Below are 9,392 nucleotides of genomic sequence, written 5' to 3' on the forward strand. Positions count from 1 at the left end.
GCCAGATGTTAGTGGGTGTTAGTGCTTTTTGTCCAATGAAAGAAAGCTTTGTAAGTTCCAATAGGAAGCTTTACACACACAGTACAACAGAATGACATGTACATGTACACAACAATGTAAAGAGAGACGTTTTATTGATTTAATCTAAAGCAGCAAAATGAAAAAGCAAAAAGAAAACAAAAAAGTGAGGTCAGGCTGGCGTACAACACGTCCAGCTTCACTGAAAATGCCACCTCAGCAACTCTGAAGGTGTTGGTGTGTGACCTTGGCTACCCCTCCTCCCAAACCTCCATCCTTCCAAAATGGCAATTACCAACAGTCCATCAGTGCTGTGGCATTAATGGGCTTGCCCCGTGCCCCCCATGGGTATTGTCGTATAATTACTGGGCATTCACCCTCAGGGCCACTCTGCTGTCCATGCCGAGAGCTTTCCCCCAAGAGGGACATCACAAAATGCACTAAGAGGACTTCCACCTCGTGAAATCCGGTTTGTTTAATCCGACCATGGCTGTCAGCCGCCTCAGTAGACCAAACAGACACAGAAAATGACTCAGATGCATGCAGGGATATCACAGGATTTACACATGCATACATCACAATGTACGGGTTGTAGCTGTGTGCTCCCTGGGGACATGCGCCTTGAAAAGGTCTGAGGGCCAACGGGGCTGAATATGGCCCCTAAGGTGACAATAATAATAAAGGTTGGAGGGGGTAGTGGGGGGGGAATCCAACCATCATGATTACAGCGGAATTGAATTCCCACAGGGGCCCTATATGTGAGGGGACACAGGCTGGAATATAGGCCAACCATATGGATATGCTGTGATGATGAAAGACATTGCTGTGGAGGTACACAATGTGCATCCCTCAAGCTAAACAATGCTGTGGTTCTCCCCCTTTTTTTCTCCATCATTCACTACATAAAGGCCAATGAGTTCATCTGCCATTCCACCGCTGCTGCACTGTAACTGGAGAGTGTGGTGGCTGCCAGGGCGCCCTGCCAGCACTGTATTATATATCTCTATACACTGTGAGAGCTGGAATGTTGGATGCTGCCCAAGCTGAGTCACAGGCTTCACTTTCCTCGACGAGATCATCTGCAGGAAGATAAATGTTTAGAGAACCTTAAAGGACAGGTTCACACTTTATCAAGTCAACTTTAAACAATGCTCACATGCTGATATGCGATAGAGTGATTATTGTTCCCGTCTGTTCTGGCTGTGAAGAGACTCCCACCTGAAGCCATTTCAAAGAGGGGATATTGTACGGAAAATATTTTACTTTAATAAATACTTAATTTATCTCATTCAGACTGTTGAAGCTTTAAATCATCACTGAAATCTAAAGTGTGTGAGGAACAGATCCTTTTATGGCCACTATGAACAGGAGGAACAATTAGAGCAACCAAAACACTTTGACCAAAAAACAAAAATGTAAATATAAGCATGTGGTTGATGAAGGTATCAGAAAAGTCCTTTAAAGGTCAAATCTGTTTGTTTTGTTTTTTGTTTGTTCATTCATTTTTTAATTTTAATTTAATTTAAAATACTGGATTTTTGAGACTATAATTTAAAAAAAAAAATCAGCATGTATCTCAGCCTGTATTTGTTTTTGGCATTATATGCATATCATAATTAAACATTTTTAAGTTTCTCTTTTATTGTTTTCATAATAAAGGAATAAAAGCATAAACACATGTTGATGGTAATACGAAAGACACTGCAGTTATCCTGACAAAGAACAGAAAAGAATAAGAGGCTCAAAGACAGCTAAATAGGTAGTTCATTAAGTTCCATTACATAATCTTTAAAGAAGTATGTCACTGCTGGAAATATGGTCTTTTTCTAAAACTGGGCTGTGTATGCAGTAGGAAGATGAAAATACTGTTGAAACTGGTGCGATCTGAGCAGAGAAAACAGAAGACAAGAGCTGTGGCATTCGCTTTTGTTCAAGAGGTAAAAAAAAAAACCTACAACTACCAGAATGCACTGCACTGTCAAATGGTCAATGCAGTTACAGAATCTGTTTTTACAACAAAGGGAACATTATGGTGCCCGCTCCCTGTTCACAAACTCTCATATTACAGCCAAACAGTGCACTAAAATATGTTTCCGTAGATATTTGAGGTGAGAAACGGGCAATGCAGCAACAGAATCTTGGTTTATATTTGATCGGCACTGCCTCAATCTGCTTCCATACTCTGTATCTGTGGTGGCGGACATACAAAAAATGCATAATTACAATCTGTAGTTTGGGCTACAGATTTGAGTTCATTTACAAATACTACCCACACTGGGTCTAATCTTAAAAGTATTCCTTTAAGACATTAAATAATGAAAGATTGCAAAGTTTTCATTAAGATTTATTCTTTGGTTGACAAAACGTACCAGATTTAGTCCAGGTTTAATACGTCCCCTGACTCCCTTGCCACAGTTTTCAGATATCTAGGATGCAGCAGTGTCTTTCTGGTTAACAGTGTTAAAAGCAAGATAGTCTAAGCTTCATACCTAGTCTTCACACTACCTGGTTCCACAGTCCCAAACATGAATAAACATTTTGATAATGATGTCTTGAATTTGGATATTTAAGGTTCAGTAGCATGCAAAAGTTTGGGCCTGGCCAAAATTCCATTTACTGTGAATAGTTAAGTAAGACATTTGAGCTCTCACACAACCTTTACCAGGGGTCTCAGACCATAATTAACTTGTTATGGCTATGGCTTGTTCATAATCATCATTAGGAAAGGCCAAGTGATGTAAATTCCAAAGCTTTATAGATACTCTTACTCCTGAAACCTTGGCCCAACAATCAGCAGCCATGGGCTCCTCTAAACAGCTGCCTAGCACTCTGAAAACTACAATAACTATGTAGTAACCATATGTAATAACTGATGCTCACAAAGCAGGAGAAGGTTATAAGAAGATAGCAAAATGTTTTCAGGTAGCTGTTAGTAGTGTAAATAAGAAACAGCAGTTAACAGGAACTGTGGAGGTCAAGTTGAGTTCTGGAGGACCAAGAAAACTTTCTGAGAGAGCTGCCCGTAGGATTGTTAGGCAAATCAAATCCCTTGTTTGACTGCAAAAGACCTGCAGGACAATTTATCAGACTCTGGAGGGGTGAGCATTGTTATACTGTGCAGTGACACCTGCACAAATATGACCTTCATGGAAGAGACATCAGAAGAAAACCTTTCCTGTGTCCTCACCACAAAATTCAGCATTGGAAGTTTGCAAAGGAACATCTAAACAAGCCTGATGCTTTTTGGAAACAGGTCCTGTGGACTGATGGAGTTAAAATAGAACATTTTGGACACAGTGAGCAAAGGTATGTTTGGAGAGAAAAGGGTGAAGATTTTTAAACACGGAGGTGGATTCATCATGCTTTGGTCTTGTGTTGCAGCCAGTGGCACCAGGAACATTTCACAGGTAGAATGGATTCAGTTAAATTCCTACAAATTCTGGAAGCAAACATCACACCATCTGTAAAAAAGCTTAAGGTGAAAAGAGGATGGCCTCTACAACGGGACAATGATCCTAAGCACACCTCCAAGTCCACAGTGGACTACTTCAAGAGGAGCAATCTGAAGGTTTTGTCATGACCCTCACAGTCCATAAGTAAACATAACTGAAAATCTGTGGACAGACCTCAAAAGAGCAGCACATGCAAGACGGCCCAAGAAGCCTTTTGCAGGTGCCCAAACTTTTGCAAGCCAGCCTATGTACCAAAGATGAAAAATAAACTTGACAGTGCTCTTTCATCGACAAACTATGTAATGTATCCACTGTAATATCCTGTTACGTATCAGCTGACTCACACACAGATGCTGATAGATCCGCGATGAGTTGAAATCAGATAATAAATGCAACAAGGCTGATTTATCAGCTGGGCTCTAATGGGAATGTGTAACATTAGTGGAGAAAAATGAGAAAAAAAATAAATCATTTTATTTGTAAATCCTTCTCTTGAGAAATAAGAGCCTGCTGTGAATGGCCATATTAAGTGATATGCATGAAAAAAAAATCCCATATGGTGGTTTAAGTGCGTCTTTGGCATCGCCTCGGATTTTAAGAGCAGCAGTATATCAGTGTGATATACTCAGTGGTTTAAAAGCCAGTCTCACATAGCTGGCCAGTATCTCAGCCATATGTGAATACCAGCACTGAATTCCTCCATGTGTTGTGATGTATAGTAGGTGGCGTGTGTGTTTGTGTGTGTATGCGTCTGTGTGTGTCTTCTTCCCTGTCTCTTCCAAACTTCCAAACACAACTTCTTGGTTCCTTTTCCTCAGTAATGTCTTTTGTCCCATCCTGTTTTTTTTTCTTTCTCTATCCGTATCTCTTTTTTTCTCCCTTCTGTAATTAACTGGTATCTCTTCCTCTTCCCTTTTTTGCCCTTCTTTGTCAGTTACTTAGTATTAGCTGATGCCCCTCCCACATCACACACACACAGTCTCATCTTTCTTTGATACTGGTATCTCGCGTAGAGTATGACTGTAGTCTGGTGCAGTGGGCCTGTACCAACAAAAGCCATTGTGCAAGGGGGGGGTTGGCAGATCCCTCTGAAGCCATGCCAGTTCCTGTGCCACACACACACACACACACACACACACACACACACACATCAGTGATTATCAAGCAAAGCCCAACAAGTGGGGAGCTTACAGAACTGCAGGAAAAGGCCTGGCACTCATCCACCCACAGGCCCCTTACCCTTACCCCCACCCTCTCTGCTTAGCACACAGTGGGGGGTCATCACACACACACATACACACACACGCACGCATAAACTCCATCCACCCCCTGCAGAAAAAACAGCTTCTGTATTGTGTTTCTGTGTTATTCTTCTTTTTCAGCCAATCCGGGCTCTCGCAGTGAAGACAGGGGCGCTGTGATTCGGCTCAGCTTTCACTCTAACAAAGACATCTCCATCAAAGTGTTTGAATGCTGACACACAAAAGGACGTGCGACACGCTCCGATCATGTTGAATCACGTACTTGTCGTCTTTGTTTTCATTTCATAATCAAAACGCGATGAGATAACTTGTTATGAAATCACCAAACATGGCGATCAAAGACTCAATTCACCCAAATTAAAAAAAGAAAATATCAAGTGGGGATTTTTTTCCATTTTATAATATGGATGAGCCAGTCCATACAGCAAGAGTTGGAAATTTTGGGAAGTATGTTCATCAGCTTTCTTGGCAGGCAAAAATAAAGATCAAAGCCACTCTTATGTTTAAATGATAAACATACACAAGCTACAACCAGCAGCTGGTTAGCTTAGCATAGCATAAAGACTGGAAATAGCTAACCTGGATAGTCCCAAAGCCTAAAAAGTCCACCAGCACTTCTTAACTCACTCTGTGCCTCATTACATTTTATCTGTCTTAATTGAAATGTAAAAATGACAAGTTGTAGTTTTGTTACCGCCAAAGCCAGGCTAGCGGCCCGGTCTTTGTGCTAAGCTAAGCTAATTACCTACTGGTCTTGGCTTCACATTTAGCCTACAAATATGAGAGAGGTAGGAATTTGTAAATCATGGGGTGTCAGAACACAGAGATGCTGCTAGTCTGCTCAGTCAGGTGGATGAAAAAGTCACAAAGCAGGAGTTACATAATGAACAACATCACGTGCAGCAGACGAAAAATATTCTTGCATCTTCTGACAAGGCATCTTCGTTAGCCTAATGCATTAATCATCATCATAGTCATCATCACCCACCTCGTCAGTTATCAAAACTACACAGCAGTGAACAGTCATTAAAAAAAAACTTGTGCTTACTTCTCTGTTTATTTGTCCAACACAGCTTAAGAAACATCCATAGATCCCACTGTGCCAAAATGCAATCTCAGAACCCATCGGCTATGTCTGATGACAAGCATGCTTCATGTTATCTTTTTTAAAAATGTATCTGCATTCATACGCAAGTATCTGTTTAAAGAGATTAGCCAAAATGAGCGGCACATGGAAGAGAAAGTCTTGGCCCAGATACCTGCTGGCCACAACAGTCAGTCTGAAATATTGGCCCTTGCCCTACGAGGCTTTATTTTCATCAGACGAAAGCCAATGGGTTCCAAGATTGCTGCATACCCCTGGTGATTGACGTCTCTCTATATATTTTTTTATTTAATCTGATTTAAATTGTATCCAAAATAGGCAAACAAGTAATTTATGAGTAACTTCAATGGGAAATAAAGAAATGACAGAATAGATGGTGACAAAGGCGGTATTGGATCTGCGCAAATAGGTACCAGAACAAAAGCAGTCAAAAATGGAGCCACTCCAGATCTTGTTTAGGCAAGATCCAGGACAAATTAAGCCCCAGTGGTATCGATCTTCTCATCTAGTAAGAAAACTGACCATGGTCAAACTGTCAAACGATTCCTTGAAGGTGTTTGTGATGTCTTCTGAACAAGAAAAGGATGACAGATTTTCTTGGCTTTGGCGCGCAAATGTTTTAGTCCCTGGTCAGCCATGTTTTAATTTCGCCCTCTCTTTCTGTAACAATGTTTGTGCTGAGTGAGCACATTGTGCCCCGCTGCTGCCTTTGTCATTGTTTTGTTGTCTTTATAGCACTGTACCCACCTGCCCATGTCTCACACACTCACACAGGAATGTGGAATCGCCACAGCTGACCAACCAGCACGTGGCTTGACCTCAACCATTGAAATGTCAAGGGTCACAGGTTGCCTTCCGACAGATGGACTCTCTGAGTGTGTGTGTGTGTCGGGGGTTGGTAAGAGCTGATTGTTGGTGTGTACTCACATGGCTTTAACGTGGCAACAACCACGACCAAAAGGAGGGGCAGGAGTTGGGAGCAAGCCTGGCGTGTGCCGGGGTCACGACAGGTCAGAGGTCAACACAGCTGACAAAGGCCAGTGACTCCACCGAGGTCACTCGCTCGGGGCTTCTTTTGACTTTTTTGCAGCTTTTATTGCTGCGCAGCCACTGACCTGGCATTCACGGTGCGATCCCTGATGATTTGACCCCAGTCCCGTTGAAAACGAGCGAGGTGACTGCTAATTAAAAGGCAGGACGTAAATCTAAAGGTTAGGTTTGATTATGTGGGGAAGGGATAGATATTCAGTCGCTTTGAATTGAGGCGTTTACGGAGAGCCAGGGGATGGAAAGAATCGCCACCGCTGCCGCAAAATATTTTTCTCCAGTGTAAACAGTGAGCAGGGAGAGAGAGAATGGCAGGGGGAGTGAGGATGAGAAAGAGTTGCCAGTGTGAGAGAGAAAGGGAGGGATTTGGAGAGACAGCAGAGGGGTGACAGCGAGATAGGAGCCCATGGAAAAGGCCTTGTTTGCCAGCTGGGAGAGGCATGAGATCATTGCCCCGTGCTACTCTGCGCCATTATCCCCCTAAACCCTGCACTCCTCCTCTCTGCCTCCTATTACTCCCTCCCACCTCCCCCCCAGCACACACTTACACACTCATCTGACTGTTCTGTTTATTGATGACTCAAGCTTGCCGTTTCTTTCCGGATACACAGTCAACACTGGAGCTCTGGCACCTCGGGGCCTAATGGACTGATCTCGACTGTTTACAGCTGTGCCCTTTCTAGAATGACTCACAAAAGGAACAAAGAGGCCTCTGTGTGCGGGAGAGCTTTTCCTATTCTCGTCAACAGGACCTACCGACGCGCACTGTACCTTTTCTTCGACAGCCCTCCTTTGACAAGCTTGTCGTCTTCTCTCCGGGCTCCCTGTCTGCTCGTCCTCTCAGTCTGACAAGCCCCCGTCTTTCATCCTTTCATCTACAGGAGGTTCTTTACTTTGTCATCTGTCACCACTTGGGCCCACCTCTTACCTTCTTCCTCCTCCGTTTATCAACGGTTCGCTTCATTTTTTTACGCACTCTTGTGCTCTTCACCTCATGGTAATTCATGTGTCACTTGATAATGCAGCTGCAGTTTTCTTTGGCCAGTCTAAAACATGTCTATAAGAAGCAAATGTTTATACATGTAGAGTTTGTATTGACACATTATCTATTTTGATTCTGCCAGAGTGGCAGCAATTTCCCCTCATCCTCCCCTCCCCCCCTTCCATTCTCTTTTTTTCCACCCTTGAACCTTTCACCTTTGTCCCAGTTACCCGGCTCTCCTCCTATACGTATGTATGTGTTTCCGGATATGTGTCTTTCCATGCGTACCTGAGGGCGTGAGTGCCTCTGTATGTGAACACTTGCCTGTTTGACGTCAGCTTTCCACTCTCCGCAGCTCTAAAGGCCCCGTGTTTGTTTGTTTAGCGCAAAGCCCCGGCGCGAGCACTGCGTTGGCGCTCACCGATTAGCCCGCCCGGGGAACAACACCCCATCGGAATGTCTGGAATTATACACAACAAGGATTAGCTCATCCCTGTCTGTTGTCTCTGGCCTCCGTGTTTGTCATTCTTTCACCACATGGGCTTAGAGACATAGATGGACGGACGGCTAGAGACAAAGAAAAAAGCATGGTAGTGTTTACCTGAAGGCCTGAAGCTTTTCTGAAAAGTGATTCTATATTTTTGTTCTTACGTCAGTTCTTGTTTTGAGGGAAAAGTCCGCCAAAGACAGCTGCTGGCACCGTACCTGGCATTTTTATCCCCGTGGATAACCAGCCATGCTTAGACAGCATGACATCATGTTTAGATTATTCCAGCAAATCGCAACAGAATTTGATTTCAAACAAAGCAGCTTTAAGATATACATTCTTGCCTTCTTTTCTGCAAGCACTGTGTAACAATTTCTGTGAATTTAATTCCCAAAATGCCTTTACACTACAGAGCCACATTCACCCATTCACTCAGTGGTGGCTGAGACTACCATACAAGGTGCCACCTGCTCACCTTAAAGGCGCTGTATGTAAGAATGTGGCCAAAACGGTTACTGCACTCAAATTCAAAATACTGTCGCGAGTCGTGTCCGCCCCCTACAGATTCGAGGTTGCTGGACAGCAGCACGCTGGAGACTGATTTGTTTGGCCACGGGCGGCTGCCGTGGCAGGGCCACGTCGCAGCGTCCTTGATCATCGGGTTTCCGGCAGATCGCTCAAGCAAGTCTGGCTTCTCTGCTGCTAAGGCTGCTGCCAGGATACAGCTAAGGAGGAGCCGGCTGCTAATGCTATGTACCGGGACACTGCTAACGCTGCTTGCTGTGCTGCTGTAGCTCAGTCGTAACTGTAACTGATGCTGAGACTCTACTGACTGCGTGACTGGTAGATGGCAGTGGCTGACGCAACAGGCCAAAACACAAATTCAAAACATAAACATGATTTGCGGACCGTAAAAATGTTTTTTAAATGCGAATATTCTGGCTGTGCTATTGTTGCCGGTGAGATCAGTATGTTATATGAACATTATTCCTTGGTCTCTGTGACATATTAGGAGGATTTTACGACTATTTGCTTTACA

The sequence above is a fragment of the Epinephelus fuscoguttatus genome, linkage group LG22 (genome assembly GCF_011397635.1).
Source record: "Epinephelus fuscoguttatus linkage group LG22, E.fuscoguttatus.final_Chr_v1".
Taxonomy (NCBI): Eukaryota; Metazoa; Chordata; class Actinopteri; order Perciformes; family Serranidae; genus Epinephelus; species Epinephelus fuscoguttatus.